This window comes from Malus domestica, chromosome 07 (assembly GCF_042453785.1).
Source record: "Malus domestica chromosome 07, GDT2T_hap1".
In the NCBI taxonomy this organism is placed as follows: domain Eukaryota; kingdom Viridiplantae; phylum Streptophyta; class Magnoliopsida; order Rosales; family Rosaceae; genus Malus; species Malus domestica.
In genome coordinates this window covers 16,650,125-16,666,265 of record NC_091667.1, presented here as the reverse complement: position 1 = coordinate 16,666,265, position 16,141 = coordinate 16,650,125, and positions in this window count along the sequence as shown.

Below are 16,141 nucleotides of genomic sequence, written 5' to 3'. Positions count from 1 at the left end.
ATGCAAAACTAAAGTTTAAAACACTTAAACAAACCTAAAACTCAAAACAGCAACCTAATGACTCAAAACTGCCTAAAAACCACTTTCTGGGCAGTTTTGAGAACCTAACAAGAACTTGGACGAATTTGAGTGAAAACTTGAATCAAAACACTTAGAAACACAAATCAAAACATAATCTAACTAATCTAAGACTTCAAAATAAAGGGGGACTTGTTTTGGACGAAAATTGAAAGCAAAACAGAAACTTTAAAACAAAACAGATTGTAAAACGTTTTTGGATGAAAAGGATGGATAAAAGGCTAGTTAGGAGGTTCTTCTCCACACATGTCACGCTTGCAAACAAAAAGATTTTCAGTTGTTCTTCCAATAAATTATGAATACTCAACGCCCCAAATCAACCGTGAATTGCACTAATTAACTCTCAGTTTTTCCACAAGTTATTAAGTTGGATGATTGCATACGACAACCTAAAACATTCCCTACGAGTTCCCTACATGAATTGCATAATAGAGATACAAGCAAGAATCATTACGTTCTATGAAAAACATAAGCATTGACGAAGCATTTGTTACTATGAATTGCATGAAACTTATGCTAAGAATTCATTCAACGCGATCGTTTTCACGCGATCTTCACTACTTGTGATTATAAGATTGTAACTATTAGGTGAAACTCCCTCATAATCTAGCATCATATTCATGCATGAAAACTAAGCGTGCACTCTCAATCAACATACACAAATAAGTTATCAATCAAATAGATGAACGAATTGAATCCACAACTTATGAAATAACAACTGAATGTAATCGAATCAAATTGCAAGCATGTACATGGTTTCGAATTACCCCCCAACCAAGGGGTTTAGTTCCTCATACTCACAACATAAAGTTTATTGAATTGAAACATCGAAGACATAAGAAAGATTACACCTAAAACGCCCACGAATTCCACTTTGAATTTCTGACTCAAGCTCCTCTTTCTTCTTCTCCTTGCTGCGGCAGAGAGGGTTTAGGGTGTTTTTGGATGTGATTTTGGTTTTAGAAGGGAGTTAGGATGGTATGGTGGTGCGGCAAGGGGTATGGGTGGTGTATGGAGGTGTAGAATGGTGTATGGAAGTGTAGAATGGTGGCTGGAGTTGTAGAATGGCTGCGGCACAGAGTGGGAAGTGGCTGGACGAATTTCTGAATTATGGAGAGGGTTGTCATTCGGCCAAGGGAGGTAAAACATATATATATAGGCAGCCAAACCCTAAAGAAATCAGATTAGACAAATGGGCTAGGGTTTAGGTGCGGCTAGGGTTAGGAAATCCACCAAAAACTAGGGTTTCTAGAACATTAGGTGCGGCATGGGCTTAGGGTAAGTAATCAGATTTTTTTCATGTGAACAAGGCCTAGGTGCGGCTGATTAAGTGGGCTAGGGTTAGAGTTAGGTGCGGCATAGGTCCAAGAGGCAAAGATGGGTCATCCAAAAGCCCAAAGCCGAGAATAGAAACTCTCGAAATTGGAAACCTCCAAGAATAGAAACTTCCAACTTTAGAAACTTTGGTTGCCAATTCCGATTTAGGAAAGATCAACCCAAAATGGAAACTTTTAGGCTTAGCTTTCCTACTTCAAGTAGGAAACCTCAAATCTCGAACTCTTCAATTTCATCCCAACCTTGTGTTCCAAGCATGTTCTTTTCATTCCAAGCTCACTTTTTGCTCCAAAAGCTCCAAATTGCATCATTTCATGTAATATGTCCTTTAAACCTGAAAACACATGAAAGTAGCTTAAAAGACTACTTTAACGAAGAAAACATAACAAAGATGCATAAGAACTAGCTAACTAAGGCGCATAAATATGCTCCTATCATTATGGGTATTAACCGCGGTTATAAATGGGTAATCGTTTATCCATTTATTTTATATATGTAAAATTAACACAAACCATGTTTTCTATTGAACAAAACTTTGATCAATGCTATTGACTATAGTGCATGATTTATGTAGCTAATATAATATAGTTTTCCTTAACCACTTTAAATTTCATGGTCCATTATATATATTAAGTTAATACTTTACATTCCGAGTTAAATAACCCAAGAATACATAGCAAATTCTATATTACCTTCATTGTTAACAGTTAAAAATATCGTCTGTAAATTATTATTTCAATTATTGGAATGGTATAAGGACTTAAAAAAATTAAAATGCGGAAATTTATGATGAATGTACCTATAACGGTGTTTAATTGTTAGAAAAATAAAATTATGACAAATTTTTCTTTTTTAATTTTCAAGTTGTTAAAAAAAACAAGTAGACGGATGAAAAATGAGTAAATGGTAAAAAAAAAAAGGATAAACGGGTTAAAAAATGATAAATGGGTAAACGGGTACCAAACTGTTACGGTTATGGGCATGGTTAATGATAGGAGCATATTTATGCGCCTTAGTTAGCTAGTTCTTATGCATTTTCATTATGTTGTCTTCGTTAAAGTAGTCTTTTAAGCTACTTTCATGTGTTTTCAGGTTTAAAGGACATATTACATGAAATGATGCAAGTTGGAGCTTTTGGAGCAAAATATGAGCTTGGATTGAAAATGACATGCTTGGAACACAAGGTTGGGATGGAATTGAAGAGTTGAAGATTTGAGGTTTCCTACTTGAAGTAGGAAAGCTAAGCCTAAAAGTTTCCATTTTGGGTTGATCTTTCCTAAATCGGAATTGGCAACCAAAGTTTCTAAAGTTGGAAGTTTCTATTCTTGGAGGTTTCCATTTTCGTGAGTTTCTATTCTCGGCTTTGGGCTTTTGGATGACCCATCCTTACTTCTTGGACCTATGTCGCACCTAAACCCTAACCCTAGCCACTTAATCAGCCGCACCTAGGCCTTGTTCACATGCAAAAAAATCTGATTATTTACCCTAAGCCCATGCCGCACCTTTCCATCCTAGAAGCCCTATTTTACAAACCTTAACCCTAGCCCATTGTTTCAATCTGATTTCATTAGGGTTTTAGGTGCCTATATATATGTGTTTTACTCCTTTGGCCGAACATCCACCCTCTACACAATTCAGAAATTCATCCAACCTTATTTCCCCACCTTGCCGCAGCCATCATCACCCTTAGAACCCCTAGCCGCCACTCCTCCATACAAACCAGCCACTCCCCATTCCTTGCCGCAACCAGTCCACACCTCTAGCCACCATCCTACACCTCCATACACCATCCATACCCCTTGCCGCACCACCATACCATCCTAACTCCCTTCTAAAACCAAAATCACATCCAAAATCACCCTAAACCCTCTCTGCCGCAGCAAGGAGAAGAAGAAAGAGGAGCTTGAAGTCATAAATTCAAAGTGGAATTCTTGGGCGTTTTAGGTGTAATCTTTCTTATGTCTTCGATGTTTCAATTCAATAAATTTTGTGTTGTGAGTATGAGGAACTAAACCCTCTTAGTGAGGGGGTGATTCGAAACCATGTACATGCTTGTAATATGATTTGATTACATTCAGTTGTTATTTCATAAGTTGTGGATTCAATTCGTTCATCTATTTGATTGATAACTTATTTGTGTATGTTGATTGAGAGTGCACGCTTAGTTTTCATGCATGAATATGATGCTAGATTATGAGGGAGTTTCACCTAATAGTTACAATCTTATAATCACAAGTAGTGAAGGTCGCTTGAAAACGATTGCGTTGAATGAATTCTTGGCATAAGTTTCATGCAATTCATAGTAACGAATGTTTCGTCAATGCTTATGTTTTTCATAGAACTTAATGATTCTTGCTTGTATCTCTATTATGCAATTCATGTAGGGAACTCGTAGGGAATGCTTTGGGTTGTCGTATGCAATCATCCAACTCAATAACTCGTGGAAAAACTGAGGGTTAATTAGTGCAATTCACGGTTAATTTGGGGCGTTGAGTATTCATAATTTATTGGAAGAACAACTGAAAATCGTTTTGTTTGCAAGTGTGACATGTGTGGAGAAGAACCTCCTAACTAGCCTTTTATCCATCCTTTTCATCCAAAAACGTTTTACAATCTGTTTTGTTTAGAGTTTCTGTTTTGTTTTCAATTTTCGTCCAAAACAAATCCCCCTTTATTTTGAAGTCTTAGATTAATTAGAATATGTTTTGATTTGTGTTTCTAAGTGTTTTGATTCAAGTTTTCACTCAAATTCGTCCAAGTTCTTGTTAGGTTCTCAAAACTGCCCAGAAAGTGGTTTTTAGGCAGTTTTGAGTCATTAGGTTGCTGTTTTGAGTTTTAGGTTTGTTTAAGTGTTTTAACCTTTAGTTTTGCATTCTTTGAGTCTAGTTTAGTGGTTTAAACTTTGTTTTTGAGTTTTTAAGTCAATTTCCAAGTGTTTAGCAATCCCTCCTAATCCCCGGTCTAGAACGATCCCTACTTACATCTCTACTAGAATTTGACAAAAAGAGGGTTTAATTTGTGTGCTTATCTATTTCGCATCAAATTTTTGGCGCCGTTGCCGGGGATTAGCAATTTTGCTAATCCCTTGGATTGTTTTTGTTTCTTTTATTTCACTTTGTTTCTGACTTTGTTTAAGTTTCTGACCTAATTTTGTTTCTTGTTTCTTAGGTACTAATGTATGACTAGAAGCTCTCAACCAATTCGTGCAAAGATCTTGGATTTTGACGACGATTTTGAGAGGAAGTTAAGAAGAGCTAGAAACCAGCAAGAACATCATCCACCCAATTCCGAATCTGACCTTGAAGAAAACGTCCAAGAAGAGGAGGAGGAAGCCACGGCAGGGATATTTGAAGAAGTCCAAGGCATGGCGGTGGACAACCGTACACTCAACGAGCTTTCCGCCTCAGGTTTGGATAATGCCGCACCCTTGTGCATTCAATACCCCATGGCTGCCCAAGGTAAGACGGACGAGTTTGAATTAAAGTCAAGTTTGCTTCATCATATTCCTAAATACCATGGCTTGTCCATGGAAGATCCTAACAAACATTTGAAAGAATTTGAAGTAGTTTGCTCTGGTATGACTCCCGTCAATGTTGACGGAAATATCTTGAAGATGAAGGCTTTTCCATTCTCTTTGATGGATAAAGCCAAGGATTGGTTATACGAGTTAGCTCCCGGCACTGTCACTTCTTGGGAGAGTATGAAGAGAGCGTACTTGGAGAAGTTCTTTCCAACTTCTCGCATCATCCTCCTACGCAAAAAGATAAGCGGAATTCAGCAAGAAGAAGGTGAGTCTTTTCCTACATATTATGAATGATTTAAATCACTTGTTGCTTCTTGTCCACAGCATCAGATGAAGGATGAGTTGCTCTTGCAATATTTCTACGAGGGCCTCCTACCTCTAGAACGTCAAATGCTTGATGCTTCGGCGGGGGGAGCATTGGTGGATAAAACACCCATGGCTGCCAAGGTCTTGATTGCTAATAGAGCGTTGAACGCTCAACAGTACGAGGGTGTAGGCCAAAGAGGACCCTCACGGCACCAAGTACATGAGGTAAGTGGGACTTCCGATCTTCATTCACAATTGGCTAATCTTACTTCTATTGTTTCACAGATGGCCGAGGGAATGAAGATGCAAGGACCTGTGGTATGTGGCGTATGTTCTATCCAAGGACATGTCTCCGAAAAATGTCCTCAACTCATCGAGAATGGCGGATGGGAGAGTGCGAATGCCATTGGGTTTCAAAGCCAAAATCAGTCAAGACATGATCCATACTCCAACACGTATAATCCGGGGTGGCGAGACCACCCAAATTTCAAGTGGAGGGATCTCCAACAACCTCAAAACCAAGGAGGCTTTAGGCAACAACCCCCGGGATTCTTTCCCAAAACCTACGGCCCACCCCAAAATCAAGCCCAATCTGGCCCAAGTGCCTCAGGTACGTCTCTTAACAATGATGCACTTCTTAAGATACTAACTAAGTTGTCTAATGGGCAGGAAGATCAAGCTAAGGCTATGCAAAACCAAGATAAAAGGGTGGATCAACTTGAGAAACAAATTGGGCAGATTGCCGAGTTTGTAGGTACGTTTCGAGATCCCGGACAACTTCCTAGTTCCACCATTCCAAATCCGAAGGGAGGTTTCGAAAGTGCAAAAGCAATCACCCTAAGAAGTGGTAAGGAAGTTGGGGCAGGTCCTACATCAAAAACAGGTCATAACGAGGATGAAATTTTGCAAATGGAAGAGGAGGAATCAAGGTTGCCCACGGCAAGGGTGGTTCCACCTTTGCCGCAAGCTCCTAGCATCCTAGATCTGCCCAATTTGTCCCACAAAGGTAAGAATGTGTCAAATTCGGTTCATACTAATGTTTTCCCTTCAATTGTGCCTTTTCCTAGTAGGTTCATGCAAACGAAGAAAGAAGAGGCAGAAAAGGATATCCTTGAAACCTTTCAGAAAGTTCAAGTTAACATACCTTTGTTAGATGCAATCAAGCAAGTTCCAAGGTATGCTAAGTTCTTGAAAGAGTTGTGTACCACTAGGAAGAGGATGTCGACTAAGGAAGTGGTAAAGGTAGGTGAGAATGTGTCCGCCATCTTGCAACGCAAACTACCTCCCAAATCCAAAGATCCAGGTAGCTTTAGCATTCCTTGTGTCATTGGGAACACTAGATTTGAATCTGCCATGCTTGATTTAGGTGCTTCTATAAATGTTATGCCATATTCCATTTATGCATCTATGAACTTAGGAGCGTTGAAAAATGATGGGGTAATAATACAATTGGCCGATATATCTAACGCCTATCCAAAGGGAGTTTTGGAAGATGTTCTTGTGCAGGTTAATCATTTAGTTTTCCCGGCGGATTTCTATGTCCTTGAAATGGATGAATCGGACCATGCTCCTTCGCTGCCCATTTTACTTGGAAGGCCATTCATGAAGACGGCCCGGACAAAGATTGACGTGTATAGTGGAACTTTGTCCATGGAATTCGATGGGGAAGTTGTTAATTTTAACCTTTCTGATTCCATTAAATACCCTAGTGAGGACCATTCATGTTTCTCTCTTGATATAATTGACTCTTTGGCGCAGGGATATCTCGACGATTTGAATGACGATGCGCTTGAAAAAGTCATTACACGAGGCATGGAAATTACAACCAAGGGGGCAGATTCTAGTGTAACCCACGGCATACATGGACTAGGCCATGCCGTGCAGCCTAATGAGGAAATAATTGAAGTTGTGGCTGCCTTTGAGTCCTCACCTAAGCTTGATGGTAAGTATACTACCCGTGAGTCCATTCCCATTTCGACTAACAAATTGCTTCCATCCATAATTCAGGCACCTATCCTTGAACTCAAGCCTTTGCAAAGCCATTTGAAGTACATTTTCTTGGGAGAAAATGAAACACTACCTGCCATTATTTCCTCCTCCCTCACGGCACAAGAGGAGGAGAAATTGCTTCGAGTTTTGAAGGAGTTCAAATCTGCCCTAGGTTGGACATTGGCCGATATTAAAGGTATAAGCCCTACAACTTGTATGCATCACATATTTCTTGAGGAGGGGGCCAAACCAACTAGAGAGGCTCAACGCTGTCTTAACCCTCCGATGATGGAAGTAGTGAAAAAGGAGATCATAAAGCTTCTAGATTGTGGGGTTATCTATCCAATCTCGGATAGTAAGTGGGTTTCGCCCGTTCAATGCGTGCCAAAGAAATCCGGAGTGACGGTGGTAGCTAATGCCGAGAATGAGCTTGTCCCTCAACGTATTCAAACCGGTTGGAGGGTGTGCATTGACTATAGGAAGCTAAACACCACCACGAGGAAGGACCACTTCCCATTGCCGTTCATTGACCAAATGCTTGAGAGGTTAGCGGGTTATGCTTTTTATTGTTTTCTTGATGGTTATTCTGGTTATAATCAAATTGTCATTTCACCCGAGAACCAAGAAAAAACCACTTTTACATGCCCGTTTGGTACCTTTGCATATCGTCGCATGCCTTTTGGTTTATGTAATGCAATTGCTACATTTCAAAGATGCATGATGAGCATATTTTCTGATTACGTAGAAAAGATAATTGAAGTGTTTATGGATGATTTTAGTGTATTTGGTGATTCGTTTGATAGTTGCTTGCATAATCTAAGTTTGATCCTAAAACGTTGTGTTGAAACTAACCTTGTACTTAATTGGGAAAAGTGTCATTTTATGGTTAAACAAGGTATCGTTTTAGGTCATATAATCTCTGAAAAGGGTATTGAGGTTGATAAGTCGAAAATAGATCTTGTACGTCACTTACCCTCTCCGACTTCGGTTAGAGAGGTTCGTTCGTTTCTTGGCCATGCAGGATTCTATCGTAGGTTCATCAAAGATTTCTCGAAGATAGCACAACCTCTTTGCCGGCTCCTACAAAAAGAAGTGGCGTTTGAATTCACCAAGGAGTGCACTGCATCATTCAACCAACTCAAGGAGTTGTTGACCACGGCACCCATCATTGTTCCACCGGATTGGAGTCTACCTTTCGAGCTCATGTGTGATGCGTCCGACTATGCTTTAGGAGCTGTTTTAGGACAAAGAAATGACAGGAGGCCGCATGTCATTTACTACGCCTCACGGACGTTGAATGATGCACAATTGAACTACTCCACTACGGAAAAAGAACTTCTTGCCGTTGTCTTTGCTTTAGATAAATTTCGATCATATCTAATTGGAACTAAAGTAATTATTTTCACTGATCATGCAGCTCTGAAGTACTTGCTCACCAAAAAGGAGGCCAAGCCACGGCTAATTCGATGGATATTGCTACTTCAAGAGTTCGACATAGAGATTCGGGACAAGAAGGGAAGTGAGAACGTGGTGGCTGACCACCTAAGCCGAATGGTGCATAATGAGGAGTCTTTGCCGATTTTGGAGACATTCCCCGATGAACAATTGCTGTCCATTAAGGTTAGTGCACCTTGGTATGCCGATATTGTTAATTTTTTGGTGTCAAAACGTATTCCAAGTGAGTTCACTAGGCACCAACGTGATAAACTTAGGAATGATGCACGGTTTTATGTGTGGGATGATCCGTACTTATGGAAATTTTGCCCCGATCAGATTATACGTCGTTGTGTGCACGATTCTGAATGTCATTCAATTTTGAGTTTTTGTCACACATATGCATGTGGAGGGCACTTTGGCACACAACGCACAGCCCTTAAGGTGTTACAATGTGGATTTTATTGGCCTAGTATTTTCAAAGATGCTAAAACTTTTTGCTTAACATGTGATAAATGCCAACGAATGGGTGGTATTAGTGCTAGGGACCAAATGCCGCAGGTTTCTATCCTAAATGTTGAAATTTTTTATGTTTGGGGTATTGATTTTATGGGTCATTTTCCTTCTTCGTATGGTTTTACATATATTTTGCTTGCGGTTGATTATGTGTCGAAGTGGGTGGAAGCAAAGGCCACCCGAACTAATGATTCTAAAGTGGTTGCAGATTTTATTAGAACTAACATTTTTGCGAGGTTCGGAATGCCACGAGTGATCATTAGTGACGGAGGGTCACACTTTTGCAATCGGACCATTGAAGCGTTATTGAGGAAATACAGTGTCACCCATAAGGTTTCTACACCTTACCATCCTCAAACGAATGGCCAAGCCGAGGTTTCCAACCGAGAGATCAAGCAAGTACTTGAGAAGACCGTTGGGCCAACACGGAAGGATTGGAGCTTACGGTTAGATGATGCACTTTGGGCGTATCGTACGGCGTACAAAACCCCCATTGGGATGTCCCCCTTCCGACTTGTCTATGGCAAGGCGTTCCATCTTCCTGTTGAATTGGAGCACAAAGCACTTTGGGCCATCAAGAAGTTTAACATGAACCTCGAGGAAGCAGGAAGTCAAAGGAGATTGCAATTGAATGAGCTTGATGAGATACGGCACGAGGCGTACGATAATGCAAGCATTTACAAACAAAAGACCAAAGCTTTCCATGACAACATGATCCGTGGGAAATCATTCTCAATTGGGCAGAAAGTGCTATTGTTCAATTCCCGTTTACGTTTGTTTCCCGGTTCAAAGTTACGTTCTAAGTGGATTGGACCGTTTGTTATTACTAACATATCTTCTTATGGTGCCATCCAGATTCAAAGTCTCAAAACAGGTCATGAATTCCAAGTGAACGGACACCGTTTGAAGCCATATTATGAGAACTTTGTTGAACAAACCGTGGATGATATTTCTTTGGGTGCCGTGGGCACAAATGGAGAATGAATGGGCTTTTCGTCCGGCTGTACGACGTAAAAGAAAGCGCTACTTGGGAGGCAACCCATGCAATTCAACAAAGGAAGACCAAGGAATTACTTCAATTCCAGATTTGTGTTCCTAAACTCTTCACTTTGTTATTTCTTTCGAATCTGCCTATTTAGTTGTTTTAGTTGCTGTTTGTGTGTTTCTTTTTGTTTAGTGTGATTTTATGCTTGAAACATTGAGGACAATGTTTGATTTAAGTGTGGGGGGGGTAACTAAGTGTTTTAAATGCAAATTCGTGGGATTTTATCACCCTTAACTTGGAGACTTGTTCCTTGCTGTTTTTAAGTGTTTTTGAGCAGTTTTGGTGTGTTTTAGTGTGTTTTGAAGTAAAAATCCGAAAATCACATAAAAATTTGAAAACTTTGTTTTAAAAACCCAAAAAGAGTTGTTTTTGTGTGTTTGTTGTGTCTTAGGGTACCTTCCAACACAATGATGAGGATTTGGTTTTTAATTGCATGACTGTTAAAGAGAGTGATTAACATGGATGAAAGTTTGATTTACTCTTTGTTTATGCTTGGTTGTGGTTATAACTTATGAATTCACATGCAATCATAAAAGAAAAAATCAGTTTTTGTAACATGCTTGAAGGAAGGAACTCAAACTAACGCTACAACCTCGTGAGACTTGAGCCTAAACGTTTATTTGGAGAGTTAAAATCTGTGCATTCTTTGTTTTCTAAGTCGTTGCATGATCTCATTATTCCTTGCTTGGTTACTATTTAGAAGGCGTTTCATCATTTAGTTCCAAATGCTAGAACTCATGCCCATTTCATTCAAAGCATGTTATTGATTTGCATAACACATATTCAAGATGAAGTTGTGTAGTGACCACCACCTTAGCCAAAAAGCCATGAATCCCTTATGTCATTATGTTTTGTAGGTTTTAACCCCATTGAGCCTTGTTTAGCCTTTTCTTTGTTAACCCACATTAACCTCACCTAGCCTAGTTTAGGACCATCCATACCCTTGTTCTTAAAGCCTAGTAATGCATGATTCGAATTGAATTCCTTTTGATTTATGTTGGCAGAAAACAAGTGTGGGGGAAGTATTTCTTTTGGTGATTTTGTGTGCCATAGGCACGTGTGGAAAGAAAAGAAAAGAAAAAAATTCGTGGAAAAAGAAAAAATGAAGAAAAAGTGTGAAAAGTATGAAAAAAGAGTTGAAAAGATGTGAAAAAGAGTTTCAAAGTATTGTTTGTTGAAGTAAGGGTCCAAAACAATGAATTCGGCCCTAAAGAGTTGTCTAAATCTTTCCCTTGTGTTTTAAAGTTAATTTCTGCAATCTAAGTGAATTCTAAGCCTCAATTTCACTACTTTGCTTACTAATGCTTGAAGAACGTTTGTTTTCCCTATCCTTTCTTTGTTAACCAATACCCCAAGCCCCGTTACAACCCTTAACTTCTATCTTGAGTGTTATGTGTTTCAATTTGTGGAGTTTGAATTTGGTATGAGCATATGGTGTCACTGGTTCTCGCATCTAAGTAGTAGCATTCCATTCATAAGATCATATCTAAACATGCTTCTTAACTCTAGAAATTGCGTTCTTTGTGATACATATATGTGAGCATTCGTTTTCATATCTACATCAATCTTCTCACATATGACTAGTATAGGGTGTGTAGTTAGAAAATCTGAGTGAAAATAGAGTGTATATCTTGTAAGGAATTGAGGGAATTCTCTAAGGCATGTTACTACATTCAAAGCATTGTTTTAATTGATTACTTGTTAACTAGTAAGTGGTGGCTTTAATTAAGTATGTGCTTGTGTAAAGATGACTCAAATCTGTGGGGATAACAATCTCTAACATGTCATGTGCATTGGAAATCCCTGAGGCAAACGTTGGAAGGTTTAGGTTTTGTTTTGGTTAGTTGGTTTCGTTTTGTTTTCTTTCGTTTGTTTGTTTTGCTCGAGGACTAGCAAAAGCTAAGTGTGGGGGAATTTGATAAGAGCATATTTATGCGCCTTAGTTAGCTAGTTCTTATGCATTTTCATTATGTTGTCTTCGTTAAAGTAGTCTTTTAAGCTACTTTCATGTGTTTTCAGGTTTAAAGGACATATTACATGAAATGATGCAAGTTGGAGCTTTTGGAGCAAAATATGAGCTTGGATTGAAAAGGACATGCTTGGAACACAAGGATGGGATGGAATTGAAGAGTTGAAGATTTGAGGTTTCCTACTTGAAGTAGGAAAGCTAAGCCTAAAAGTTTCCATTTTGGGTTGATCTTTCCTAAATCGGAATTGGCAACCAAAGTTTCTAAAGTTGGAAGTTTCTATTCTTGGAGGTTTCCATTTTCGTGAGTTTCTATTCTCGGCTTTGGGCTTTTGGATGACCCATCCTTACTTCTTGGACCTATGTCGCACCTAAACCCTAACCCTAGCCACTTAATCAGCCGCACCTAGGCCTTGTTCACATGCAAAAAAATCTGATTATTTACCCTAAGCCCATGCCGCACCTTTCCATCCTAGAAGCCCTATTTTACAAACCTTAACCCTAGCCCATTGTTTCAATCTGATTTCATTAGGGTTTTAGGTGCCTATATATATGTGTTTTACTCCTTTGGCCGAACATCCACCCTCTACACAATTCAGAAATTCATCCAACCTTATTTCCCCACCTTGCCGCAGCCATCATCACCCTTAGAACCCCTAGCCGCCACTCCTCCATACAAACCAGCCACTCCCCATTCCTTGCCGCAACCAGTCCACACCTCTAGCCACCATCCTACACCTCCATACACCATCCATACCCCTTGCCGCACCACCATACCATCCTAACTCCCTTCTAAAACCAAAATCACATCCAAAATCACCCTAAACCCTCTCTGCCGCAGCAAGGAGAAGAAGAAAGAGGAGCTTGAAGTCATAAATTCAAAGTGGAATTCTTGGACGTTTTAGGTGTAATCTTTCTTATGTCTTCGATGTTTCAATTCAATAAATTTTCTGTTGTGAGTATGAGGAACTAAACCCTCTTAGTTAGGGGGTGATTCGAAACCATGTACATGCTTGCAATATGATTTGATTACATTCAGTTGTTATTTCATAAGTTGTGGATTCAATTCGTTCATCTATTTGATTGATAACTTATTTGTGTATGTTGATTGAGAGTGCACGCTTAGTTTTCATGCATGAATATGATGCTAGATTATGAGGGAGTTTCACCTAATAGTTACAATCTTATAATCACAAGTAGTGAAGGTCGCTTGAAAACGATTGCGTTGAATGAATTCTTGGCATAAGTTTCATGCAATTCATAGTAACGAATGCTTCGTCAATGCTTATGTTTTTCATAGAACTTAATGATTCTTGCTTGTATCTCTATTATGCAATTCATGTAGGGAACTCGTAGGGAATGCTTTGGGTTGTCGTATGCAATCATCCAACTCAATAACTCGTGGAAAAACTGAGGGTTAATTAGTGCAATTCACGGTTAATTTGGGGCGTTGAGTATTCATAATTTATTGGAAGAACAACTGAAAATCGTTTTGTTTGCAAGTGTGACTTGTGTGGAGAAGAACCTCCTAACTAGCCTTTTATCCATCCTTTTCATCCAAAAACGTTTTACAATCTGTTTTGTTTAGAGTTTCTGTTTTGTTTTCAATTTTCGTCCAAAACAAATCCCCCTTTATTTTGAAGTCTTAGATTAATTAGAATATGTTTTGATTTGTGTTTCTAAGTGTTTTGATTCAAGTTTTCACTCAAATTCGTCCAAGTTCTTGTTAGGTTCTCAAAACTGCCCAGAAAGTGGTTTTTAGGCAGTTTTGAGTCATTAGGTTGCTGTTTTGAGTTTTAGGTTTGTTTAAGTGTTTTAACCTTTAGTTTTGCATTCTTTGAGTCTAGTTTAGTGGTTTAAACTTTGTTTTTGAGTTTTTAAGTCAATTTCCAAGTGTTTAGCAATCCCTCCTAATCCCCGGTCTAGAACGATCCCTACTTACATCTCTACTACAATTTGACAAAAAGAGGGTTTAATTTGTGTGCTTATCTATTTCGCATCAGTTAACCATTTATAAACGATTATGGATATGGGTATAACTGTTTAGGTAATTACCCAACGGGTAAACGGTTATACGGGTATGAGAATAAACGGTTATGGATAAATAACCGCGGTTACTCGCCCACCATAACCATTGCCCATCCCTATTTGTGCATCTTATGCTGCAGATTGAATAGGCAGGGCCGGCCCAAGCCCAGTGCAAGCAGGGTGACCGTCCGGGGCCCAAAAAAATTAGGGGCATCAAAATTATTAGGGTGGTATATTTATATATGCTTTTATAAGGGTATAAATTTATAAAATTTGGTTCAAAGACACAGAAATTTAACTAGAAGTGGTGGTTTGTCATTTGAAAACAATGAGGAGTTCTTGGGTTCAAAATACCATGTGTGCTTATTTACTTTCCATTTTTTACAAATTTCTTTTCATAAGAGTATAAATTTATAAAATTTGGTTAAAGGATCAAGAAGTTTAATTATAAACAATGATTTTTGTTGTTTAAAATTAACAAGAGGTCCTAAGTTTGAAATACTATGTGCATATTTATTCTTTTCAATTTTTACAAATTTTTGTTTGGTTGTTAATTTATTTTTAGTTACTATCTAGTAGCTATGTGAGTTGTTATTTTTAAATATTCGTTTTAATTCAAATCTAATTTTCAACAAAGAATAATAGTAGACCAAATTTGCAAATTATATAACGTGTCATCAAAATATTTAATTTAGTGCCCATTCATTAATAATACATATCAATTAAAGACTCAAAAACATCATTATTTTTTAGTCCCATATTGACAAGGTTAGTAAATAAAAAAAAAACACCTCGCAATTTATTCAAAAACACATTCAAAGTTCAAATGGAAAACAAAACTCATTATCTATCTACTTGTAAGCCCGAAGTTTTTTTGTTTCCCTCTCTCAATACAAAATAAAGTAGTCTTTCTGTGTTTCTAAATTATTGAGTTTGAAGTGTTTTTCTAAGTATAATTTTATTGATGTCTTACATGTGAAAATAAATAGTTTTCTTACATAAAATTAGGGCATTTTTTTTTTACGTAGCCCCAGGCCTCAAACATGTCTAGACCGGCCCTTTGAATAGGGCACTAGTTAAATCCCAGTTAACTAGGAACATGATAGTCATAACTTCTGAAGCTGACGGCTGTGCATACAGAAATGAACTTAGATTAGTTTATGGAAGTCCAATACAGAAGTAGTTTGGTGGTCAACAAAGTACTTGTATTAACTACTAAGTACAATGATTGATTCTTTTTTAGAATTGACATAAAGACGACAAGCAAGAATGCCTACACTCTGCTGCAGGTTATAAGTAGACTTGTAAATGGGTCGGGTTTATTGGGTTTGGATCGAATTTAACTCGACCTGTTAAGTTAACGGGTCATCCGAATCCGACCCGTTAAGCTAACGGATCACCCGTTAACAATTATTATTATTATTATTTTTGCATAAAGTTTATTTTTTGTTATTAAGGCTTTACTAAAATTTCTAAAATATCCTTAACTAATGGGTGCTAACGGGTGTTAACGGGTTCTAACGGGTCTAACGGGTTGACCCAAAGTGACCCGTTATTTAACGGGTTGTTAACGGGTTCACCCATTAATGACCCGACTTGTTAAGTATCCATCCAAATACAAATATTAACGGATTGAGTCGAGTCAAATTAACAGGTTGGATTCAAAATGTCAGGCCTAGCTATAAGAACACCGTTTTTAAGATGATACTTCAGCATCGCAAAAGATAGAGTGCTCAAAAGTCCATTTCTGCGTATGGGGAAGGTCACCTCTCAAGTCTCACAAAAAAAAATAAAACCATCTACTTTATTTTTCCTTGTAAACTAGTAACACAGCGAATAAGAAATATTATTGATATCAAACGAGAATGCCGAAACGGCTATAAAACCCTAAGAGGCTACATTGTGAATAACTTAATTAATT